Source organism: Anser brachyrhynchus (genome assembly GCF_964034855.1).
Source record: "Anser brachyrhynchus genome assembly, chromosome: 20".
Lineage (NCBI taxonomy): Eukaryota > Metazoa > Chordata > Aves > Anseriformes > Anatidae > Anser > Anser brachyrhynchus.
In genome coordinates, this window is record NC_137713.1 from 800,640 (window position 1) to 826,134 (window position 25,495).

The following is a 25,495-nucleotide window of genomic DNA, read 5'->3' on the forward strand; positions in this document are numbered from 1 at the left end:
AGACGTGACAGTTCTCCTTGGCTGCTGAATAACCATGAGACAGGTGCTGGGAGTGCATGTGGTTACAGTCGAGCGGGGGGGGAGCATTGTGCTTCAAGCATCGGTATATCCATTTACTTAAATTATCGCTAAAGCTAATGTCACCCCGTCTACTCCACCACATGTTATTGAGTGCTCCAGCTGAGTAATCTCATTAGAATTTGTCTCGTTTTCACCTCCGGCAGCAGCCCTGTACACAGCTTCTGAAAAGGTTATTCACACAATATTGCATGACCTTGATGAAAGGCTAATTTGATAAGAATTCAATTTAAAATTCCATTTGTACTGACAAACCAGGATTTTATTGATGTCACAAATTTTCAGCAGTGGAAACGACATTAGGAGTGAGACTGCATTGTTTGTAGGCCTGGAGGTGGAAAAGGCAGGGGATTTATAGGAGCTGCTTTGTCAAAGGGTCAACATACCTCCCAGCAGTTTAGTTTAAATGCTTCGGTAAACCGTTCTTAAGCTTTCTCTGCTTTATTATCTTATTTTTCTTTTTAGTTTACTTAAAGAGATCGTTACAGAGGCAGGGATGAAGCAGTGGGTGTTGAGCAGGGTTGTTTCCCAGTGCGTTGCCAAGTGCATTTTCTAGTCACCCTTTCATCCTGAGGTCTCTGTGAGGTTGAAACAAGACTGAACAGACAAACAGTGTGATTTGCCCTCTCGGACCTCAGTCTGTGCCGTGGGCAAGCGTCTGCTCCCTGCTGGCAGGAGCGCTGAGGCAGCTGCAGCGCTGCCCTTCGGTCCTGGCCCAGGTGCGGGGGCGTTTGCCGATGTTTGTGCCGGGGTGGCCCCTGCCCAGGGTGGCAGAGTGGTGGCTTTAATTATGTATGCAGGAGGAATTGCTTTTGTAATGGACTGACATCAACAAATGGGGAGTAAAGAGAAAATCCATGCTTGTTCAGCCACTTAAGTTGTTCACCAGTACGGCCTGAAGCTTGAAACCATTTTTAATGCCTCTGTGCCTGACCGGATGGGCGCGCAGACCACATCGTACCCGTGCGTCACACGCAGGAGCGGTCGCTTGCTAACCCCTCATAGCCAGAGTCTGCACGTACCGCATGGCAGCGCGAGGACACCGCTGCCGCACTCTGCAGGGGAAGGGCTGCGGCAGGGCGGTGAGAGCCCCGCAGGTGGCCAGAGGCAGTGGGAGTCAGCGTGCACAGAGGAAAATGGGGCTGAAGAGAGAGAAGCAGCATCCCATCGCTGTTTCTTCCAAATGAAAAGCTTAACAGCAACACAATCTGTTGTTTGTACAAAAATGTGTTAGAGTAAGGCAAGGAGCACCTGCCTAAAAAAGGCACTTGAAAAATAACCGTGCTCCATGGTGGAGAAACATCTGCAGGGACAGGGCGCTGAGGCCTCGCACGAGCAGCCCTCCGGCTCTGCACGCAGCGCGGTGGCCTGGCGGGGCCCCTCCTGGGCCCCCTCCTCTGAGATTTTCTATCTTCTTGGTTTTTTAGCCAAGTACAAGGAAGACAGGAATAGGTTGCTCCAAAAGACAGACTCCCAGTGGCTCGGGCCGCCTTGTTTTGACGGAAACGGGCCTCTCCCCCCGACCTCCTGAAGCTCACCCAGTCCTGCTGGTCACAAGGCCTGTGAGGCATCTGCCCGCGCCGCACGTGGTGTAGGCCTCCCGGTGCCGAGCAGCCAGAGCCTGCCTGTCTCTGTCAAGAGAGACATCTCTGAAAGCCGCTTTCCTGCTTGTTGTTGCTGACCTCTGTTAGAAGACCGAGACGTCATCCTGGAGATCCAGAGTATCAGTTACTTTGCTATTCTTCCAAATCTGATGTTCGCATGGATACTGTGTTTCATCTTTTCCCCAACCAAGAGACCCTTCAGGTTCTCAGAAAACCCTCAGAGAAGCGTGTAATTACCGCTTCCCTGTGCATCTCCTCACGCTGTCGGTGATGGAGAAGGTGCTGCTGTGGTGTAGCCTGTCATTTTCCCCAGACAAAGCAGTAATCAAGAGGAGCTCAGGTTGAACAGGGGGTAGAGCAGTGTCATCTCTGTCCACATTTATAACTATTAATTTAACTCATCTTCTCCTATTGATTTCAGTCTGATCCTGCCGGCAAGGAACTTGGCTCTACAGCTCTCAATACACCTTCACTTTTTGCTTTTATCCATTCTAATCACGTACACTATTGCAGGTATTTGATTTTAAATTGCAAACTGATTACCATGGATCAGTTTGCTGACTGGATTTAGAAGCAGCTTGCTAAAATACCACAGGTTTCTGCCTGTTTTCTTAGATGGCTGCAGGATCCTGGGAGAACTCGGGAGCGATACAGAAGCTCTTCCGTGCGATGCTGAGGGTTGTTACTTAGGTACAGCAGGTGCTGGCTAAACGCTGTCGCTGCTGGAAGCTGCGCTTCAGAAGGCGGTGGGACGCAGGAGCGAGCGCGTCCAGCAGCCAAATCCCTGCACTGGCCCGGGACCCGCAGCCCCCTCTGGAGAGCCGCCTGCCCCAGCCCGCTGCGCGTGGGCGCTGTGCCGCGCTGTGCCGGTGAGGAGCCCCGCGCCCCCGGGGCTGGGCGCAGCGCACCCCGTGCCGAGCTGGGGTAGCATTGCTCGCGGCACGCAGCTGGGGCCTCGTGGGCTGTGCAGCTCAGCGAAGGTTGTCACCTGGAAAGCAGAGGGCTGGTTGTGGCCAGCATGAATAAAAAGGCAGTGGAGAAAGGGATGTGACAAATTGCTCTCTGAGTGTCAGGGATGACTGAACTGCTGTGGAGGTGCAAAGCAGAGCCAGGCCTCGCTCCAAGGCCCGAGCCCTTCTCGTAGACTTTACAAGAGTAGGAAGCGGTGCTGGTGGAGATACAAAATGGATTATACCCGGGAGTGGTGTCTGCTGGTACAGTTTCACCGACTTTGGTCTTGAGGGAGTGTTTTGGGGGTGATATCAACCCTTTCGTCCAAAGACAATCATCCATAGCAAGCTCAACAGATTTTGGAGGGAAGTGCTAAAACAGCGGGGCTGTTTGAGGAGCTGAGCCAAGCATCGTGCAAGGCATTTTAGTACCTGCGCTAAACCCCTCTGTGCTCCAGCCCCCTGCCTCCGACCGCCTCATGCGCTGGGCATCGCTCTGCCTCCAGCCTGGGCTTGGCAGGCACCAGCCTGGCAGGGGGCAGCGGGGGACCCTCCTTCCCAGAGCCTCTGGCCCCAGGTCCCCCTGGTTTTGGGGTCAGAGATGACACGGCTCACAGCTGAGAACGACGATTATTGGCAATTATTACCATGAGCTGCTAATTAGCATGTGCCGCAGTTAGTGCACCTGGAGTGTCACAGTGCTAAACCAGATCCAATAGTATAATTACTCTGAGCTAGTACCTTGGAAAAAATCAAATGTGCACTGAAAGTAATGATATCCTCTGCAAAATAAAACTGCAAAATAAAAAGCCAGCCTTATCTGACTTAATATCCTTTTGCTTTGATAGATTTTGCAATAAATTACTTACTTAATGGATAGCATGAAACATCACACAGTGATATTTCAAACATTCAGCTGCCTTGATCATTTAATACTATTTTCCCTTTTTTATTATGCCATAGGAAGAATTTTAATTATAATATTTATGCAAATTATGTTTGTATAATCGTATTTGAAAGACTGTGTGGATCAAATTTTCCGGCCAATTTATCTAAATACAAGCTTTAAACTTTCCTTTTATCACTGTCACAAATGCTCTTTCCATTAATTTATCATTTCAGGCACTTCCTATTACAGTATCATGTAAGGCTTGGTATCATTTGTGGCCTCCAAAAAAAGTAAGGTCTCTGGACCCAATCACACATTTATGTATGTGGCGTGGAAAATCTCAGTGCTGTATTTAAGAGTATTTGTTTTTGAATGGCTGTGCTTTCTTTTTCCCCCCGCTATGCAAGCGCGGCGCCGCTCCGTGTCCCTGCCGGCTGTGCTCCGTCGCACCCAGCGGGGCCGTCCTGCAGCCGTGGCGGGCGCGGGGCAGCACAGCACGGGCACCACGAGTGACACGGCGCTGGGTTGGGCGCCGCGGAGCCGGGCGGCACTGCCCCTGACCGGTGCAGGTGGGTTTCATGTCTGCAGCTCGTTGTACCATGCTCAGAGAGGGATGGAGGCAGAGCCTACGGTCACGCCGAACTCTGTTCAGCGCTGAGCTTTGCATGGGGGCAGGAGGGCTTCCTTTAATTTTGCCCTGAACTCCCTCTGATGGGGCACCAAAATGCTTGCCCTAAATCATGCTTAGTTATGGGTGTGATTGCTGTCCTTTGTATCCGTGGAACCTTGTGCGTTGTTTTTTCTGCTCTTCTGTGTCCGAACGTACTTGCCCCTTGTGCAGCTCTATAAACTGTGTGTGTACTGTGCGGGAGGAGCGAGTGCCCTTCTCCGAGTCAGCAAGCTCTGCAGCCTCTATCAGCACTTGCTGTTGTTGCATCTCTCCAGTTTATGTCACCCTCCTTGCACGTGAGTTTGAATGAGACCTTGTCTTGGAGCCTCTGGGATTTTCATTGACAAATAAGGCAGCCATCTCCTGAATTTAGCCTACAAGCTAGAGACATGAGCTTGGGCAGAATGAGTGCTCTGCTTGGAGTCTGGAAGCGTTTCAGTTTCCAGCAGAAGTTGTGTTTTTTGGGAAATCTTTTATACTGTGTATATCATACCAAATATTAGTAAAGGTTGACGTGTGTTGCAATGATCTCCAAGGGACCTGCTGGCATGAAGGGAAGATGTGGAATATTCACAAATTCTTGAGGATTGGCAGAGTTTTAGATGTATTATGACAATATGAGAACAGAAGCCCAGAGTCAGAAAGAGATTAAATATTCTCAGCTTTCATCTTCCCTCAGAAAGCCTGATTTAGAGGGAGCAGAGCTTTCCCTTGTCCCTCTTGACCCCTGCCCTGGTGGGTGTGCGGCTGGAGGATAACTCACTGCTCTCCCAGGAGCGGGGGCTGCTTACGAGATGAAAGCCCCAGGCTGCAGCTGGCAGGAAACACTTGCAGCGAGGTTCTCTTGATTAAGGTGGATTTTTTTTTATCTGGACTTGCCTTCTTTTAAAAAACAGCCGGGTGATAAGACGCATGCCGGTGCATGTTGTGTCTCCTCCTGGGCAGTCCTGCTGCTTGTGGTGGAGGCGGTGTGGCACCGAGCTGCCTTCCTGGTGGGCTCACTGGCGTTACTCACTCTCCCTGTGCGCTTCCAAGGGATGTTAGGTCCGTGTCTCAGCAGTCACCTATTTCTCTGTCCCCGTGAGGCTTTGATTAAAGCATATCTCCTTGCAGGGGTTTCAGCAAGGAGAAGGTCACCGGTGCTCAGTGCTGCTACCAGGATGAGGGGTGGGTGCAGGGACGTACAGAAACCTTCCTGGTCTTTGCTGAGCCGCTGTCAAGCACTTCAGCCTGTCGCGGGAGAGATCTCCCTGCTCGAGCCACTCCTGCTCCCAGCCCCACGTCCTGGAGGCGCTGGACCTGGTGCGGGGCCCCGCAGGGCTGGGTGGCCGGGCGGCTGCAGGCCTTGGTGCCCCGCGGCTCTAAGCTGCTGAAGCCCTGGGAAGCAGCAGCTCTGCTCCCTGCGAGGGCAGGTCAGAGCCCGACAAATACACACGCTTCCTCCTGCCGTCGGCTGAGCGGGGGGAAGCAGACCCCACTTGAGCAGCACCGGCTTCGCCTTGGTGGCTGGCAGCTATCGCCAGGACATCTGGTGCTTCAGCTCTGCGTGCCACCAGCACGCAGCCCTGCTGTGGGAGAACGGCTTGCTGAGATAAATAGCTGTAAAGCCCCAGCTGAAAGCATTTGTCTCCGAACAAGGAGGCTGCAGACAAGCAGGAGATGGAGGGTGCGTGCCCTGGGTGAGCGGCTCAGCGCCCAGACGAGGTCTGGGGATGTTGCTGGGTGTCTGAACCGTGCTTTGAGAGGAGGCTGGGCACGGGTGTCGGGGGGAGGTGGCATCGCTGTTTGCAGGGAAGGGTCGGGGCGACCCGTGCCTAAGCCATCCCATCGCATAGGAATGCCGGTTCTTGGCCCGTGTGTTCCCAGCCCATCCCACCCCCACGGACGGCCCCAGGTGTGTGCGCAGCCCTGAGCCAAAAGGAGAGCTTCTTCCCACACCTAAACAGTCGCAAGGATCCAGCGGCCTGGCCACAGCCCGCATCTGCAGAACCTCAGGCCTGCGGCTGAGCTTGTAAGTGGACTGCTGCCACCGCTGGGCTTGAGAAGCTGCCTCGGTACAGCGGTGCTCTTGCTTTGGAGGCAACAGCAGCTTCTGCGTGGTGCGATTGGCACGGGGTTGGTGGGAAGTGGAGTCGGCCTTTAATTTCCAGGCTGCTATGCAGTAATTGTATGCTAATGGCTCAGGAAGGCTCCAGCACCTGTGATGACAAGCGCGGTGTCTTTCCCCTTCTCCTTCTAAATCTGCTTGGAGTGCCACATGTAAATCCTCCATGCCATATTAGTGTGACGATGTTCATTAGCAAATGACTCCAGCATTGTCTAAATGAGAAAAGCAATTAGGCAGATTTGTGGAAGACAAAATATGTATTGATTAATGTAATGATGACACATGCAGAATAATTTTGGACTCAAAGTAAAAATCAAAAGAAAAAAGGCAGGTGTCTTCCAATTAAGGCATAAATCAACAATTATGAGCTTTCTCTGACTGCCTTTGGAAACTGATGGTATTAATCACTAATGCTCAGTGCTTAACGCTCCAAAGAAAGGAAGCAAGCAATATTTTCATATAATTAAAGGAAATTATATACCCAATACCTTTTAATGTGATTAACAACTATAGGGGGAAACTGTTTAAGAGCAGCAGTTAAGAGGAATATTAGAGTATCATTTAGGCTGAGTTAAATAACCAAGGTTATATCTGCCCAACTGTGAATTTGGAGTGTCTGCCTTGTGGGTAAGATAAAACTGTTCACTCAGATAATGAAGCAAATACTACCTGGAAAAGATTATAATTGTGGCTGTGAAGCAGAGCCACAATGGTATTTATTTATTTGGCTTTCCCTGTGATGAATAGTGAATTTGCACAGAATCTCAGTACATCAAAAAGATGCCAGTATATAAAACAGGAATATTATTCCGCAATAAAAAATAGATACACTCCTAAATGCATTATGCAAAAGAGAAAAATTAATGTAGGGCTGAGCTTTTTACTTGGTCACAGCTCAGTGGTCTGCACTGATTTTTGAAAGCGGATGGAATGGAAGTGATTAAAACCAGCATGGAAGTGGTTTTCCAGCAAGGCCATCGCTCTGGGCAGTGTAGCTGCTAGCCCAGAAGCCCCGGGGACGAGGTGAGGAGCCAGGGATGGTGGGCAGGAAGGCACACGGGCGTACGGATGGACAGACGTCTGAGCTCCCGGGAGCATGGAGCTGCTCGCAGTGCTTGGGCACATCCCTGCGCCCCTTCCTGCCACCCGTGCCCCTGGTACAGGGCAGCCTGGGCATACTCGGGCACCCCGTGGCACGTCCCACTCGCAGCCTCTCCTGCTGCCACGCGCGGTGCAGCCCCGCACAGCCGCAGGTGCTTTGGCCCCCGCTGCAGGAAGCTGCAGAGAAGCTGGGAGCGGGGTTGGGCAGTGCCGCAGGTGCTTGCACCACGTGCTGCCAGCGGCTGCGGGGCTGGCAGGGCCCTGCTCAGCGCTGGGAGGCGTGCGCAGCTGACCGCTGGCAAATCTGGCTGCTCCCGTTGCCCTGAGCAGGCAGGAGAGGAAGCATTTCCCTAGATAAAAGCAGACTTCTCGAGGCTACATTTGTATTTACGTCTTAGCTGTCTACTTGAAATGACACATTACTTAGAGGAAATAGAGTACCAATATGCATAAGAATCTCTGTTAACGTAAAGCCCAAGACAGCATATATAAAGAGAGATGCTTTCATTACGCAGTGGGTATATTAAATGAAACAGTTATGTCCTGGCACCAGCTCAGTTTTCTCAAGGGATAATTTGTTTTGTGAACACAGGAACCTGTTAAATTAACTAAGACCCAGCAGATGAAGTATAAATTAAGACCTCTTCTACACCCTCCTGTTTTCTGTCTGCAGAAGGTACCAATGATCTGAAACAGGAAAGTGCTTTCAGAGCTCGTTACGCTTCAAAGTCAGGCAAGAGGACAAAAGTGCTGGGTAAATACCTGTTGGAGGCTAATCTCATTCCTGCCTCTAATGCTCAGCCATGTTATCAAAATCTTGGGTAACCAGCTATTCCCTGAGTGACCGGTGTGGAGCGTGCGAAAGGCTGGTCCTTAGCGCCGTAAAGGCAAGGAGGAGGTCTCTGTTGACTTACGGCAGCAACGGGATAAAGCCATGAACCTCCACGCTGGGAGGGCCGTGAGTTCAGGTCATCCCTGCCCTCCCGCTTGTGAACAAACCCATGGCTCCCTGAGCATGGCTCTGCGTTGAGACACGGTCCTGCTGTGTGGGGGCTGCTGCCCAAGCAGCGGCGAGGCGCTGAGTCCTGCTGCTGCGAGCGGTCTGAAAGCGTGAGCAGCACTTGTGGTGTGCGCAGCGAGCAAGTCCTGCAGGAAAGAGAGGTGCAAAAAGCTAGCTCATGCAGAATTGCTTGTTAATGCTGCATCCTACTGACAGCAGCTTAAATATCGGTGTCTTTAGTTATTTCCTGGTTTAATTTAGCAGAACCAGACAGCTGATGCTTTTTATTTTTCTTCAAGCAGAAAGCCTGCCCCCATCCCTGAATTAACTGCTAGCACAGCAGGCTGTCCTCACAGATGCTGGAGTGCCTGTTTGTTTATCAGGACACAAAGCCTCCATATACTATCTATGGGTAATTAGCGACTGCAAATCTTCACTCTAAGAAGAGATCTGCTGTGCAATTTCCTGTTGTCCCCAAGAGTGCCTCTGACTCAGAGAGCCGTGGGGAGCTAGTGCCGGGCGCCAGCACCCCACGTCAGTAAACCTGCCTCGTGCCCCTGCCCGCTTACCCGTGGCACTCGTTCAGATGGATAACTGAGATGAGCAGCTGTGAGCATGGGATGTACAACAAATTTCCCTTCTGTTGATGAGAGAGGCATAAAGAAGGCTAATGCCTCAGTAAAAATCAAATGCGAATGACCTTGTATTCTCCATCTCTGGAATAGATGCAGACTTGCCCCTAAAATGTTATTAAGATTATGCATTGTAGTCTTACAGCAGTCACAAAGCACCTTGGCAGTTACCGACCCTGCCCAGGGACACCCTCTCCCCATAACACCTGTGCATGTGTATTTTCTATAAAGCTCTGTCTACAATGGCTAGATAGAAGAAAAGTGTCCGGTGTGAGGATGCTGTGCCAATTTTAAATGTTGTCAGTATAGTAGGGGGCCCCGAATGAGACATAAAGACAAAAAAAAAAATTCAGAGTGCTGAGGAGGGAAAGCAGTAAGAAGGAGGCCAGACCAGACTTCAGCTGCATGCAAACAAGTGCTCTAGGCTTGTGCTTAAAATGTGAAAAGCACAGTTTGGGGAAGAAATGCTGGTAATGGCACAAGTTGCACACACAAGAGAACATGAAGCGGGGGTACGTGAAACAGGGCTCTGAAGGCGTCCTGCGGGCAGAAAGCCAGACTTGCACAGAGGGGAGCAGTGCGCGGCGCGTCTGGCTGCTCGCCTGGCTGGCAGAGCAGCGGGGAGCAGCGGGTGCAGGGGCTGACAGGGCAGGAACCTGCCGCCCCGCGCTCAGGGGTGCCTCAGCACGGCGCCCGGGCTGGGGAGGACGCTGTGGGTAACCTGCGGTCCCAAGTCGTGTGCGTCCTGCTGCAGCGCCAGGGAAAACGCCCGCAGCGCGGTGAGGAGAAATACCGGTTTTGTGATGGAGGTGGGGGTTGGAGGTGGAAGCGGTGTCCTTCGCTGTCACGGAGCATCCTTCCAGCCCCCCGACTCCACGTGCTGTGGGGTCCCTGTGCCCACAGTTCCCCGCAGCCAGAGGGGCTGTCCCGGCTGCTGCCAGGGGACAACATGGGATTTTGAGGTTGCTGGGTCAAACCTGGTCCCAGCTCAGGGACTGTGGAGCTGCTGCCAGAGGGTGCAGGCTGTGTGTTGTGCACAGCCCGGGTCCCCATGGAAAACGCTAGTCTTGTCGGAACAGTTTCAGTCTGAGGGGAAGCTTCTGACTCCTGCAGGAGCAGGGCGTTGGTTGTCCCCAGTACCACCAGGCAGGGCCGCAGTGTGCAAGCACAGAGGGAGCCCGGGAACCCCACTTGGGGCAGAGTCCAGAAAACCTTGCCAGTGCACGTCGTGGATGAAAACCCATTACCCTGATTGAAAAAGGGTTCAGTTGAAATGTTCCTGGCAGCCCTTGCCTTTGCGCACCGCCGCTGCCAGTGCTTGTGCACAGTGTGCCCAGCACGTCACCTCCATAGCTGGGGTGCTTCTGGCTGCCTGGCTGCAGGCTCTTTGGAACCGGGTGAGAAATTTCCGTGTTGGAAACAGTAAGGGAAGAATGGAGACAAATGGCCCAAGGCTCTACAAGATAAGCTTGGCACAAACATTGAAGCAAAAGGCTCGTTGCCTTCGGTTGTGCCTCAGCAGCTGCTGTAAGTCCCTGTGTCCCCTGGGCACTCGCAGGCAGCCGTGGCAGCTCACGGTGGGGCTCTGTGGCAGGGTTTGTGAGAGCAGCGGGGTCTTGGGGGGGGGGGCAGAGGTGCTGGCAGTCCCAGAGAGAATCAGAGGGTGCCAACGCACAGAAACCTGGGCTGCTTCGCCTCCTTGTTCCCCAGATGCCCCAGGGACCCAGCCCCATGCAGGAACCGGTGCACCCAGAGGTGCCCACCTCTTGCCAATGTCTTGCACATCGCGGCCGCTGGCGCCCCACATCACTGGGCTGGCTTTTAGGAGGGGTCCTGGGCTCTGCTGTCTCCATTGATTGGCTCCCGCAGCAGTGGTCCCACTGCTTTGTGCTCAGGCAATGGCTTTGGCTTTGGTTTTATTCTTCCCTTCACCGTCTGAAACAATGCAGTTGTGCTTGCTTGCAGCAACTCAGCAACTGAAAAGAAAAAAAAGGGGGGGGGGAGGAATACAGCTGCCATAAGCCTTCAAACACCTCTGGCTTTTCTAATGTGTTTTAAAGTACTGTGTCAGCTTAATGAACATTTTGATACATCCCACTAAATTACCTTAGCAAATCCTCCACTAAAACATAGCCTAAAAAGATGGAAATCAATGCCTCGATGGTGGAATTTGCCTGCTCCTCTTATTTCAAGCAGTTAAATGACTGAGTAATAGATCCATAAATGAACATCTTATTAGCCTAATCCTGAATGGAAGAATACACAAATCAGCCATTTGTTCAGTGGATATCATTTAAGCTTGCCATCCATCTTAGTCAAAGGAGATGCCTAGTTTAATTTATCAATGCCTAGACAAGAACTCCCGGAGAGGAAAGGGGGGGAGGGAGAAACAGCCTACAAGTAGCCTCTCCTGTTTCTGGTTAGCAAAGCTGCTGGCTAATTGCAGCACACCTCAGTGCAGCAGTGCCTGCAGCTGTGGGCTGTCCCATGTAGGCATGGGAAGAGCCGGGGTCAGCGGGCACGCGTAGCCTCGCGGGGAGGCCAGCGCCAGGGCCTCTTCCACGCCTGCCCCGGGCTGGGAGCTGCAGCGGTGCCATGCTGCCCCGGGCCGGCTCCAGGCTTCCACTCCCATCGCAGACAGGTCCCCAGCACAGAAACATGTGGAGCCGCGTTCGTAAATGGTAGCAGGTGATGATATGCTGAGATAAGGCTAGGGAGGCAGCATGGAGTAAAAGGTCAGTCCCTCCTCCCCGAGACGGCTGGAGCCGGGGCACATCAGTACAGCCAGCAGACTGCCCAGGGCTTCCCTCCATGCACCGTGTTTGCTCCGCGGCTGCAGTGCCCAGCCCGGCTCCGTGCACTCCCTGAGTTACTTGCCATGAGCGCCGGCTGAGCATTCGGCCTTCTCCATGAAGAACGTGGAAGGGGACCAGCGGTCTTAGAGGCAGACAGTCTGCTGGTGGTGTGCTGGGTGTTCATTTAGCATTTCAGCCGATCTCCTCTCTGTGCCTTCGTTCCCTGACTTGGACAGCGAAGGTGAGACTTCACCCACAGGTAATGCCTTTACACTCCTTGCTAGCAAAACTGTATGAAACACAGCTGCCTTTTGTGCAGGAAACTTAACCAGTTTCAGCGTCAGCGGTGCCTAACGCTATAGAGTTTTGCTAACACTGTGGTTACAGAGCATTTGCCTTCATCACAGGGCTGTAGCATGAATAAGTTCTAATCAGCTCAAAGTCAAACAGGACTGTTTTGTATTAATCTTACTGAAAACTTCACTCATTTATCCCTCCAGATCCGCTCAGTATGCAATCGTACAATCCCCAAGAAAACTTTGAGCACGGAAAGTCCTAGAACAAATTGCAGTGTTAATGCAATGCGAGTGCCGTAGGTCAGACACGTACGTCCCCAGTGAGACGCGGTGCTGTGAGGAAGCGCTGATCTTCATCGCTTTCTCCCTGTGACAAGTCAGCCGCAGTGTCCCAGATTAACTGAGCCATGTGCCATAACATTGTGTTTAAGATTACTGTGACCTTTCAAAAATAAGTCAGTATCAACAGATTGATTCTGCTGTGGTTGGTGTTGGTGCACGGGATGCTGGGCGCTCTGGAGCTGTGCTTCCCAGCACTTCCCGGCAGATGCTGCGAGTTTCTTGCCACGTGCAATCTGCTGAGGTTGGGTGTAGAGGGGAGCAGGGCTTACACGGTGCTTGTACAGCAAGGCTGCACGCCCCTGGTGGCTCCTGTGCGTTCCAGAAAGGCCTTGCTGCCGTGGGCGCCTCTGGGCATGGCAGCAGCCCGCAGGACAGCAGCAGCACCTGGCGCAGGGGCTGAGCGGGCAGCGGGAGCTGCGGTGCCCGGCGGTGCCCGGCGGTGCCCGGCGGTGCCCAGCGGTGCGGGGTCGTGCTGCCTGCCTGCCCCAGCCCTCGGGCTCGGCTGCTGGGCAGCGCTGTGGGGCCAGGCAGGAGACCAGCAAGCCCTGGCTTGAGCATGGTGGGTGCTGCCGCGCAAGGAGGCAAGATGCTGAGCTGTAGCTCCGGGAGGTGCTGCGGGACTGGCACCTTCCCCGCTCCCTTCTGAGACTCCAGGGAGGTGGGAGCTGCAGAGGGGCGATTGCCTGAACCTTTACCTTGTCCTACAAGGAGCCTGAAGCTGGATAAGAGAGTTGTGCTCTTCTAAAAAGTGACTGATTAAGACATAATTTAGATGCAAAACTTGTCATCAGTATTCATGTCCTTTGTTCTCAGATGGCTTTTATTGAGCCAGATTTGAAATGATCGGAAATGGGAAATGGCAGATTTCTAGAAGAGACTTCTGAGGTCAGGCTGGGATTTTGCAGAGATCAACTGAAGATAACCTAAATAGTCACTCCAGACATATGGGAGGTTCCATGGTTTTCTGATTTCTGGGTCCCTATTAAGCTGTGTTGTCCTGCTTTCAGTTAGGACAGAGTTAATTTTCCTCCTAGTAGCTGGTAGGGTGCTATGTTTTGGATTAGGATGAGAAGAGCGCTGATAACATGCTGACGTTTTAATTGTTGCAGAGCAGTGTTTACACCAGGCCAAGGACTTTTCGGCTTCTCGCTCTGTCCTGCCAGCGAGCAGGCTGGGGGTGCAGCAGGAGCTGGGAGGGGACAGACCCAGGACAGCTGACCCAAACTGGCCGAAGGGGTATTCCATACCATCTGACGTCATGCTAAACAATATATAGGGGTGGCTGGCCGGGGTGGGGGGCCGGCTGCTCGGGAATAGGCTGGGCATCGGTCAGCGGGTGGTGAGCAATCGCATTGTGCATCACTTGTTTGTGCACATTATTAGTAGTAGTACTATTATCATCATTATTGTTATTATTATCATGTCTTAATCAGCTGTCTGTATCTCAACTCACGGGCTTCACTTTCCCGTTCTTCACTTCTCTCCCAGAGAGGGAGGGGGGAGGCTGAGCGAACGGCTGTGTGGTGTTCAGCTGCCGATCGGGTTAAACCGCAGCACGTGTACTATAAGGAAACGTGGTACAAGATAGGAGGGAAAATCACCTTCAGTCAATGTTAGTTGCTCTGAGTAAATCAGCATGCAGTTGTTCTCCAGAATTAATATTTCACTATGCATGATTTAAATGCTGCTGATTGATTTAACCCTAGAGCCGTTGCACTTAAAGACTGTTATCCTGTGAACAGGAGAGGCATCATTTTACAGCAATAAACATGACTGTGGGGCACTCCATGGCAAGAGCAGGCAACCAGCGGCTCCATAAAATCACGCACTCCTTTTATGAGGAGTTATTTCCGGAGCGTGCCCCCCTGCGAAGCGCAGCCGCAGCCCACCGGGCTGGGAGCAGCTCCGCGGAGGGCAGCGCAGCAGCGCCTGGCCGCGCCGCGGGCGGACGGAGCCTGCCGCGGGGCCGGGGCCGGGGCCGGGGCCGGGGCCGGGGCCGGGAGAGCTGCGGGAGGCGGCGCAGCGGGGCCGCGCTGCGGGTCGGCACCAGCCCCGTGCCCGGCGGTGGCGGCTGCTGCTCGGCTGCCTCGCGCCGCTTCCTCTGCTGCCCCCTCCCAGCCCGCGTTTCTCAGCACAGTCTTGAAGCATTTAAGGTTCGTGACGCAAAGTTGTGTTTCCCAATTCGTAGCGCTGGACAAAGCTACTGCTTGAAACGCGTGCTAGCCGTGGTTTTTACAAAGCTTTTGAAGTCGCGTGGTGCTAGTTAAGTTTGCATGCCTATTTAAAACCCAAATGAGAACAGCCTAACAAAACGCACTTCTGCAAAGGAACTGTGAGCTCTCTCCACGTACCTCACGCAGTCTCACACGCAGTCTCACACGCAGACTGCCGTTCTGAAGCAGTGTAAATTGCTTCGGCTATTAAAAACTGAGAGTCAAATTGAGCCTTCAGAGGTGTGTGCCGGTGGTCAGAGCCCATGCCCGTGCCTGGTTCCAGTAACTGCTTCCCAGCAGTAACGCCTGCGCTTCCTTGCTTGTTGTCACGCGGGGTTTCGTTCTGGTGTAGCTCAAATCATAGTACAGCTCCTTAATGTCGCTAACTGCGTGATTTAGGCTTTTGATCAGTAGAATATAGTGATCCAGGACACTTTTAATGAACTATGTATTTATCTAGGGAGTCATACCACTTTCATCCTAGACATAGCTAATAACCATAGCTCAAAAGAGGCCGCTGGCTCTGCATCTCATTTTCAACTCGTGCCTTTTTAAAGGAGATAATCATGGAAAGAAAAATGCAGTAGCTGGGGGAAATGGGTTTGCTCTGTGCCACCACTTGTAAAAGAGGGGTGCGAGAGGCAGTGAGAGTGGACTGGGAAGAGCCTTTGAAGATCAGGCACATCTGTGTGCATCCTTGGCATGGGGGGAGCGCAGAGAGAGCAGATGATATTGTTTGATACCCAGGCTCTTCATTGCATGAACCTTCACAGCTGTCAGCAGCAAAGTAATAGAGAACTAAGGGCAATTTATTTCCAAGTCCAAATACTGTGAAGAAGCTACTCAAGCAGGAGTGGAAAGGTCATTTCCTGAAGAAACAAACAAAAAAGCCCTGCCAGGGGAAACCTATCAGTGTAATGAATTGCTTTTTTGCATTAGCTTATCATATTTGTGGTGGATCTTATAGGCCTCTTCAAACATGAGGCAGCTCATTCTTTAAACATAAATTAGCTCTTGATTTTAACGCTTGTTTCCAGAAATTGATTAATTTCAGAAAATGAAGATATTAGATATCCATTTCTTATTTGGAAATACAGAGCAGCCCTGGCTTGTTGTTTTAGGTGCCCACTGTATGTTGTTACCACTGGAGACTTGGCAAATCGTCTCTTACAAAGAAGCATTAGACACAGTTATTCATTTGTGGCTTTATTAGCTATTTATAAGCATTCTCTAATACTGTAGGTGACAAGAATCGCCCTAGTTGTGCATAAATACACAGGCTTGGCTTGCTTCGTGAGTGTGCATGTACAAGTGCGCTAGGGCTGCGCTGTCTGTAGGCGGGTTCAAATGGACTTCTGAGTGTGTCAGCTGAGCACAGCCCAGGCATGGCCAGGACGGGCACTGGCGCTTTGTGCCTGGGTAAGGCAAGGCAAAGGAAAAGGCAGGAAGGCAAAATAGGTTCCTTTGTCAAAACTGATGCCCGATAAACAGAATCACAGAATGGCTGAGGTCGGAAGGGACCTCTGGAGATCACCTGTTCCACCCCCTGCCAAGCAGGGTCACCTAGAGCAAACAGTGCAAACTTTGCTGTGTTTTAGGCGTTGGACATCTCGGCTGAACGAGCAAAACTGAAGCACCTGGCTTGAAGCATACATACTCCAAGTTAAAACGAGGGAAGAAAAGTCTGCTTATGCACACGGAGTAGAAGCCTGTAAGTATTATTTCAGTACATTTACGTAGAAGAGAAGGGCCAGAGTATGAGTGCTACTGACTCATAGTAAGTGCAGCCACTGCCACAGCGATTGACCAGGAGCCAAAGTTTTGAGCTGTGTTTTCCCAGGGTTGCGGTGTCTGTGTGGGGCTTCAGCCCTTTACCATGCTGGGAGGTTCCCACGTATTCCTCCGCCACTCCTGTGTAAGTGCTGGGGCAGACTGCTCCGGTGCCAGGCCGCTGCCGCTGGATTGCAGTGGAGATCGGTTCAGCCCATTTTTGTTTGGGTTTTAGTTTTTAATCTTGTCTTTATTTTCCTCTTTGCTGCTTATCAGTGCCATGTTCTTATGCTGTAAGAATAGGAATTCACAGAGCCACCGCAAGGCTTTTGGTTCATCAGTTTTTAATTAAATTTGAATTGAAGATTCTCTTTCCTCTAGGCTAATTTTCAAGTGACAAACAAAATCCCCTTAAGTGTCTTTTCTTTTCTACCGTAAACTAGCAAAGCTGCTGTCAAATTCCCTCAGAAACCAAACTTCTCCAACCCCGTAAGTTTGGGTTATTGCTCCATCAGAAACAGAACGGTTCTGAGGAGTGCAGATGAAGCAGCGGCACTTCTCCCTTTGCCAAGCCTGGCTGCTGCAGCGTGTCCTGGGTGGGTGCCAGGCAGGGCACGTCCCCGGCGCAGGCAGCGCGGCGGGGACAGGGTTGCGCCGATGGCGTTGGGCTTGCAGAGGCTGGGCTGCAGAAGGCAGTGCGTGGAAGGAGTCTCAGCGCTGTCCTTACCACGCCTTCCGCTTTCCGTGTCCATAAGATCTCAAGTCCTTTGGCAGCAACTGCGAACGTGCCAGCGGTGCGGCGGGTTCCGGTTTCTGCCTTTTTTCCCACTGGGAGCCGCAGCAGGGTACGGTGACCCGTCAGCCTGGCCAGAAGCAGCACGTTCCTTCTCTAGGAGCAAGAGCATCCCAGGGAAAACAAGCCGCGGTGCGGAGAGCGCGCGCTTGCCGCGGGGCAGAGCTGCAGGCAGGGGCCGGGGAGTGCCCCGCGGGGTGCAGGCGTGGGGGGGGGCAGGCTTCCCACCCAGGAGGTCGGTGGCTGCTGCTGATCCAGGAAGCAGGCGTGGTGCTGTCAGGCCGAGAAGCCGAATTAGCAGAGCTGCCTTTAATGACACCGCAGGGCCGGGACGGCTCGGCGCTGCGGCCTGCAGGGACCTGGGGCTGCATTCAGGGCCTCCACGTGCTCCTCCTGCAGCGCCGCGGTCACGGGACCGACCCGGTGTTAATTGGCCACTCTGGCACGGCATCGTTCACTGGGTCCGTCTTCCTCTGACCAGTTTCCTATGATTAACTTCAATTAGAGAGAACAGGTTTGATTAGCCTGTGAGATTGACTTCTTGAGAGCTGCTCTCTATTCTTAATGGGGCAAGGGAAAAATACAGAGTTTAGTGAAGAAATCGGCTATGCAAAATTAACTTACCGTCTTTTCAAATGAATTTTCAGGCCCTTTAAAGCCCAGACTTGAAGTCTGCACTTCATCTGCACCACTTAACCTTTCTAAATGGATTCTGCAGCTCAGCTCTTGATTTTGGGTGAAGCATCCAATCAAACAAACAAACAAAACAAAAAAAGCAAAATGAAACAAACAAAAACATTTCACAGACTAGCCTTGCAGAGGGCACACTTAGGGGAGCCAAAGGTAATGACCAGACCCAACTTTCAGCCTTTTTTTTTTAAGCTCTACCCTCTGTTGTTAAAAATTGCAGCCAATCTGGAAGCAAATTCATGTGCCACATTGCTCTCTTCCTTTTCTGTTCGTAATGCCACAAGGCTGATACCACGCAGCATCCTGGGCGGTGCATGATGTGCAGGTATCTCTGCGGGCCCTGGCGCATTATTTGTCAGCACATCTCCCTTGGAATTCATTCACAGAGTCTGAGGCTTTTGGAGGCAACTGCTCATCCTAGTAGGGTTGTCTTCCCATGTGCTCTTTTTGCCACTGCTGGCAAAGACAAGAGATGCTCAAAAGCCCTTCAGAAGTCTCCCTAGAAGAGGTACAGTTCAGCAGTGCCTATCAGCAGTGGTGCATTTCCTGCACTGTATGAAATAGTCTGCAGTTCTTTACATCAAACCATGAGGGGATGAATTGTTTTCTGATTAGTGTTATAAATTAATCCAGGATACTGTATAAAAAAAGGAGGGGACAGAGGGAAGGTATTACTTGATTTTCATAGGGGTTTGCTAATAATAATGCTTCTGTAGCCTGTCCATGAAAAGTACAAAAATGAATTTTAGCCAATTCATGCTACTTGCTTTTATTCATATGCCAGTCCTGTGGGCTTACAGTTAACTTTAAAGACTTTTTTTTTCCTTTCCCTGTGGTACCCGCATGGGAGCACCAACTGTCCTGCTTAAAAGCAGAGGCAATTTTTGCTTTCTTTTCCCTCAAACATGTTTTGTTTGTTTGTTTGTTTTTGTTCTTCAATTCTAAAAATAAGCAGCAGCTTTAGTCCGGGCATGGGCATGAGAAAGCGGTACTGCGTAGAGATGGCAGAAGTCAAACCACGTCAGAGCCAGGCTGGTTTAGGAGGTTGGATGCATCCATCTATGGTTTGTAAATCCTCCTGTCAGTTTACTCTGTGCAAAAGCTGTTAACAAATTTAGTCCCAGTCATGCATCTGGTGGCGCAACAGGCGGGGAACCAAGCCCAGAGACAAAGGACCAGGACAGTCACCAGGCCGGGGGACTTCTCAGTGCCCCCAGCAGGTTCTGCCTTTCTCTCTCCCTCGCTGCAGAGATGCAGGTGCACCACCCCTCCATCCCTAGGTGTTGTTTCAGTACCATATACCTGGAGCTGCGCCAGGGGCACAGGCACAGTGTGGCAGAGCTCCGCTGGAGCCTTGCCCGGCTCCCTTCCTCCCGCAGCTCCGCGCGTTGGGCAGGAGCGCCCCGGCGGAGCTCCCGGTCTGCTGCCGCGGTGGGCTCGGGGCTCGGTGCTGTGCCAGGCCGAGCGATGCACTTCACTGCGGCTCCAGTGGGAATTAGCATAAGGATGAGTTCTGCATCCTTAAAGAGGAGTTCAGACCATGGTCACACCCTGCCTGGGAGGCTTGATTCTTCCGTATCGACCCCGATTTCCCTGTGCAAAGCAAGATAAAATGTCTTCATGGACTTGTGATCACCTTGCAAAAAGAGGCAGAGGAGGAGCCATCTACTCTCATTAATCCAACAAAAAAATTTCAGGGAGAGGTATCATGTCACTGTAAGTCCATTCTAGCTGTTTGTCCCTCGGATACCTTTTTTCCTATAATTTATTAAATGACCTAGAAAATTAATCTGCAGCCAGGAGATGGAGATCATTTGTCTCAGGATGTCACACACCCTAGCGATCCATCAAGCAGACAGTGTTTCAGTACATCATGTTCTGGTGCCATTCTGTCTTACAGTCCATCTCAATGTCAAAAAAAAGGATTTACAAAATATTTTGGGATGTGTTTCATGTGCTGACACAGACTTGATGTCCCCTTTTTGATCAGTCTGTACAAGTAGGGAGTTCCAGCCAAGGAGACTTGGGTTTTTGCTGGATAACTCTCCTCTGTGCTTTCTAAAATTCCTCCTGCTCCAGACTCGTCTCTTTCATCCCAGACAGCATTTTATTTGGATCCCTCAATGTGGAAGGTTTATTCCTTAAAGAGAGCTGGTGGAAGGGTACCTGGAAAGGTCTGCGGCAGATGGGAAGAACACAGATTTTTACATTTAGCACAAAAGTGCTTTTTTGTTTATTTTTTTAAATCAACTACTCTGACCGCCTTTTGTCTGTATTGAAGAGTTGCTAGCACCCATGTACTTCACTTTTTCTTCAAAATGTTGTCCTCTGAGCAGCTCTACGTGGATCCTCTGAATGAAAAAATGAGTATATTTTTGTCTGAAAAACATGTTTAGTACTACATGTATCTCTTGCCCTCTTGAATGCAACGTTACAGCATTGCTGCATCTGGTATAGCAATGTTAAAATTACTCATAATTAAATTAATTTCATTGTGTTTTAGCCCCTGATAATAATGAGCAACTGTTTCATGTCATTTCCTTTCTTCTCTGTGCAAGACAATCTGTTAGATCCATATTTCCAGGGATACAAGTGAAAGATGATAAGTATAATTTACGATTCCCCTCTGGACTGGGGTTCATTATTAATAGCCATGTTCACTTAGACTGTCATCTAATCTTTCCTGTAAAGGGCTTATCGTTCTGCTTGTACGCAGAACATAAACTGTTTGCTGTGTTCTTTGCTGATCATTGGAATGTCAGTGGGTGAAATGTATCATGTGCAAAAATAGAAAACAGACTTCTAAGCTCCCATTTTGTTGTTCAAATTTGCAGTTTTGCTACAGACAAACAAAGCCAGACTTTCAAAACTCATTCTGTCAACATGGCCAATGACCCTTGCAGTTTCCGTGCCGGAGTCCACGCTTGTTTTTATGCTGCTCATACAACCGATTCCACCACGGTGGCTGAGCACCTCCCAGGTTTCAGTTTGCGTTTCCTGAAGGGTGCCGCAAGGCTGGACAGCGCCGTCCTCCTCCGCTGCTGCGGGCAGGAGGCCGAGCACGGCGCTGCCCAGGGCTGAGGGTCGGAGCTGCAGCACGCCTGCGGCTGTGCAAGTGCCGCACCGCAGCGATGCAGCCGCCCCCGACATAAGGATCGCATTGCAAGTGCTGATCCTGTTCTGCACATCTCGCTCCTCACGGGTGTCTCCTATGGACACCGGTAGCTGCAGAAGCCTTGTTCAAGGGGAAGTCAGGGCCCGGCATCGTGCTGCGAGCCAGCCCCGTGTGCAGCAGCGTGGGCTGGGGCTGGGGCTGGGGGCAGCGCGGGGCTGGCACACGTGGGGCAGAGGAGGCTGCAGCTGTGGGAGGCAGCGCCTCGCAGCACTGAAAAACAGGGAAGAAGCATGGGGAAGGCAGCTGGCCTTGAAATATTACTTGGTCAATACTTGAAAAAGAGCCCTCTTCCCCAGCAGCATCTATTCTTGATGTCTCTTTCAAATTGAACTGGTTAAGATTTTCTTTTTTAATCTGAGTTATTAAAGGAAAATTCTGTTTATCGGGGAAGAAATAAAACCAGAAGCATTTTTCCATGGAGAATATTGATATTTTTGTCACAGCTTTTCAGTGATCTGTCAGAAAAATGAATTCCCAAACCCTTTGCTGAGGCCGGCTTTGTAGCAAAGCCGTGCTTTGGTTTGCTGGAGCCGTGTGAGTGTTTAGGGCAGCGCTGGTGCACCGCCGGGTGGGCTCCTCCACTCAGCGCCTGCCCTCGGCTCTTCTGCCCCTCTGATCGCAGTGGCTCCAGGCTGACACCCACAGAGCAATGTCGAAATGTGTGAATAGCTGAGGCCCGGTTGCGTTTGCAGACATTTCCCAACACCTGCCGTAATAAATCTCCTTCCCTCTCTCCCCTTGCCCCTGCGAGAGGTTGTTCTTTTTATTTGCAAAGTAGAAAAGTGATTTTTAAAAGGTGAAAGAGTATTTCAAACTTTGATAGTGTGATTAGCTTGGCTCAGAATATTGTTATAGCTTATCTTGCTCCTCCGTGATAACTCAGAAAAACAATAAATGTCTTCTTACAGCAGACTGACATTCAGTATTGAAATTGGTCTCCTAATCTTTATGTGATTGCTTTCTCTGTGATAGAAATATTGCCTCTTGTAGAGTATTTATTGTCTAGTTCTTTCCAAAGTATTGACTTTATGTAACAGTTTGATATACATCAAATCCTTTATAGATTTAATAAACTCTTCTGGTCAGTCTTCTGTTGTAAACACATTGAGATTTATGGTCATCTTAGCGTAAAGCCCTTTTTCGCTGAAACTCTCTACTTCCAGATATCAAAAGATAAGAATGGGAGCATATATCACCGTGGAAATCTTACCCCTTGTCTGCCAAGCGTTAGTCAGAGGCTGTTGATGGTTAGGGAGCTGAAATACGAGCAATGGGCGACGGCAGGGCTGCCGAGCGTGGGGTGACGACGCAGAGCCCCCCCTTGCCTCCCCCCCGAGCCGTGCTCCCCCGCAGTGAGTCACGGCAGGGCCAGGCCATCTGTCCACGCGGCAGCACAGCTCCCACAAAGAATCTATCACAGAGGAAAAATAAAAACGTACCATTATTCAGTTAGGCAAAAAAATAACGTATCGGAGCTACACAGGAGCGCTCGGAGTTGAAGCGCCCGCTAAGGCAGAAGGACGGAGCGCCGGCCCCGCGCTGCTGCGGCGTCCCTGCCCACGCCAGGGCTTCGGAGCCGGGTGGGCTTTGAGGTCCCTGCCAACCCGGGCTGCTCGGTGGTTCTGGGCACCCCTTCCTTTGGCACCTTCTTTCAGGGATGGGTTGGTCCTCACGCAGCGGTGCCCCGGCAGCCCTGCACAGCGGCGGCTGTGGCCGTGCCGCCGACCCTCGGCTCCGCGCGTCCTGCGCCCTCGTGCCCCCTGCAGCAGCGCTGAACCTCCTCAGGCCGGGAGCACGGCCATGGGCGTGCTGTGGAAGAGTCGGGTGCTTTGGGGGCCGGAGGAGGGAGCAGCGATCAGGAGACCGGGCTCCCTATAGCCAGCCCAACAGGGCTGCGTTACGCACGCTCATTTTTGAGAGGTAACTTCTCTCTGTACAGGAGTCAACTTTCTAGAAGCAGCCTTCAAGAAATCCAGCAGAGCTTTTACAAATCACTCATTAAATGCAAATACACTCTTTTTCATAATACGTTAACCTTCCTTTAGCAGCATGAAAGCATCTTTTCACTTCACTGCTAAGTTATTAAAAGACTGTACGGTGAGAGATTTTTTGAGTGACATAAATCAATACAAATCATGGAACACAGCAGATTCTTGTTTTCTTTGTGTTGGGGAGGGATTCATGTTTTTAAAAAGAATGCTTCATTTTTTTGAAACAGAAGCAATCAGTTCAGGCTGTGTGAAGTGCATGTGAATGCTGTGCTCTCGCTGTCTGCTCAAACCTGCTCCTGGGGACTTTTTCTAGAAAAAAAAAAAAAGTTCTGGATTAACGTTTTCCTCTTTTTCTGGGAGAGTGAGACAGGAGAGATGAATTTCCATTTCCCTTCTGATGATGTAAGTGGAGGAAAAATGAGTTTTGTGCACCTTTGAATGGACTTTGCATTTTTATTGTTGTTCTTTTTATTACTGCCCTTCAGATCTTAGACCAGGTGAGGATATTTGACAGTAGTCAAAGGTAAAGTGTTATTTTCTGCACACCCATTAAAGCATGTGCCTGTAGTGCTTCTCTAACTGCTTCATAGCTTGTGGGCAAGTCATTAGTTGGGTGGTGAAACTACAAATAAACTAGCGTGCCTCCCTCACCTCACTTCCAGTGGGAACACTTAATGGGAAACTTAATGGGAATGATAAAGTGCAATATTTAGGAACAATGGAAGGAAAATGTGGGTCACATTTTGAGACAGGACGACAACGGACAGTCTGCTGGCATGTCCCTATTTCCCCACTCTGCAAACCTGTTCCTTAGAAATAAAGCACGGTGTGAGTGAATGGAATTGAGAATGGGCTTACGTCTTGTGTGCCGAGGGAAGGTCTTCCTGCCTACATATATTATTCATTATAGCTTATGTTCTATTTAAGGTTACATTTTAAGTGCGGTGTTTTTTACAGTCATCTCAGAGGTACTTGAGCAAAGGCCGGGCTGGGATCTGCGCAGGGTTTGCAGCAGGTTTCACGGTGCCCCTGCCCCTTCAGCCTGGGTCAGACCCCTGCCCTTGCTGTGGCAGGGCATCGCTCTTGCCTCCTGTCTGTGCGCAGGGGGTGCCGAGGTCCAGGGGGTACCACAAAATGCAGCTCAGCGCAGCGCTGCTCTGCCGGGAGGTCCCACATCCACAGCCCCGGGGAGGTTATGCCGCTTGCCTCCTCTTCCCGTAGGACTGGTCTCTCCAAGCGCAGGCATGTGAGCGATGAAGATGGCTACCCAGTGCCAACAGAGGAAAGATAATTGCTTGCAGATTGCTCTCTCTATTACTGCAGGCAGCGTTGCACCAGGCTGGAATCCCCCTCGAAACACATTTCAGTAACAGCTTCCAGGCTAATTAGTGCTCGCAGCCACCACATTTGCTCCTTTTGTGGCACCAGGTTTGTTCCTAGCAGAGCATCAAGCAGGGCTTCCACATATAGCTGAGATCTTGCAGCATTATTTCATCTGTTATTTCCCCCTCCTGATCTATCAAGAAATAACCACTTAGTAAGACAGGGACATATTATGCTCATGGAAATGGCTTAGCTGGGACACAACTAGTCATTTTTCCTTGCTGATACTTTATTAATATCTGTTATTAACCTTGATTCTCCTTCCCCATCGTGCTTTATCATCTGAACTAATTAATTCTTCCTGCAAGATGTGCAGGGAAGGGCGGGCACGCCTGCGTTCGTACCCCAGCCCCGCCGCAGGTGGTGCTGCCTGGCGCCGGCCCACGGGTTGAGCCCGTCGTGGCAGGCAGGGCGCAGCTACCCACGGGGCAGCTGGATTCTCCTGCCCCTCGTAGGCCTGAGGCGCTGCCCTAAGAAATAATCGAGCTATTTTTCTCTTTTCTTCACGAGCGTGAAACGTCCGGGAAACCCCTGTTCGGTGCCTGGCCTCCTGCCGCGCTTGCTGCAGGTTCCCGGTGGCAGGAAGGGCAGGATGTGCCCGCGGCTGTGCCAAGCCCCCGTGCTCGTGCCCAGGCTCCGGCTGCTGCAGGCGGCGCTGCGGCTGCTCGTGCCCCAGCCCCTGGGCTCCACCATCCGCCCTGGGATTTTCCACAGCTGCCACTAACACTCCTCTCCCTTTTTTTATTTTTCTTTTCTTTTTCCCCTCTCTCGTTTTCTTTTTTATTTTTTTTTCTTCCCCACACCTTCGTGCTACAGGGCTGACATTTGCTAATAGCAGCAAGGTTGTGATAGAAGCAGTGAAAGTCTGGAACAAAATTCTGTGATTGGTACAGCCTGGCAGGGGAAAATGTAATCCTATTAGCAAGATGAAAACGCCATATGCCAGGGAGAGATGGAAGAAGATAAGAAGGGATGATTGTGCTTGGGGGGGGGGGGGGGGGGGGGGAATATAGGAA

At 51.2% G+C, this 25,495-nt stretch overlaps 2 long non-coding RNA genes across 7 annotated transcripts in view; both read left to right on the forward strand.

Annotated features, from left to right (window-relative positions):
• The window catches only part of LOC308180605, a 193,693-nt gene that overhangs the window by 124,660 nt on the left and 43,538 nt on the right, over positions 1 to 25,495 (forward strand). The gene's annotated exons all lie outside the window — the stretch shown is intronic.
• LOC308180612 lies at positions 14,524 to 25,432 on the forward strand. Its single transcript, XR_013941076.1, has 3 exons — positions 14,524 to 14,617; positions 16,276 to 16,388; positions 20,010 to 25,432. It is a non-coding gene; the product is annotated as an uncharacterized lncRNA (long non-coding RNA).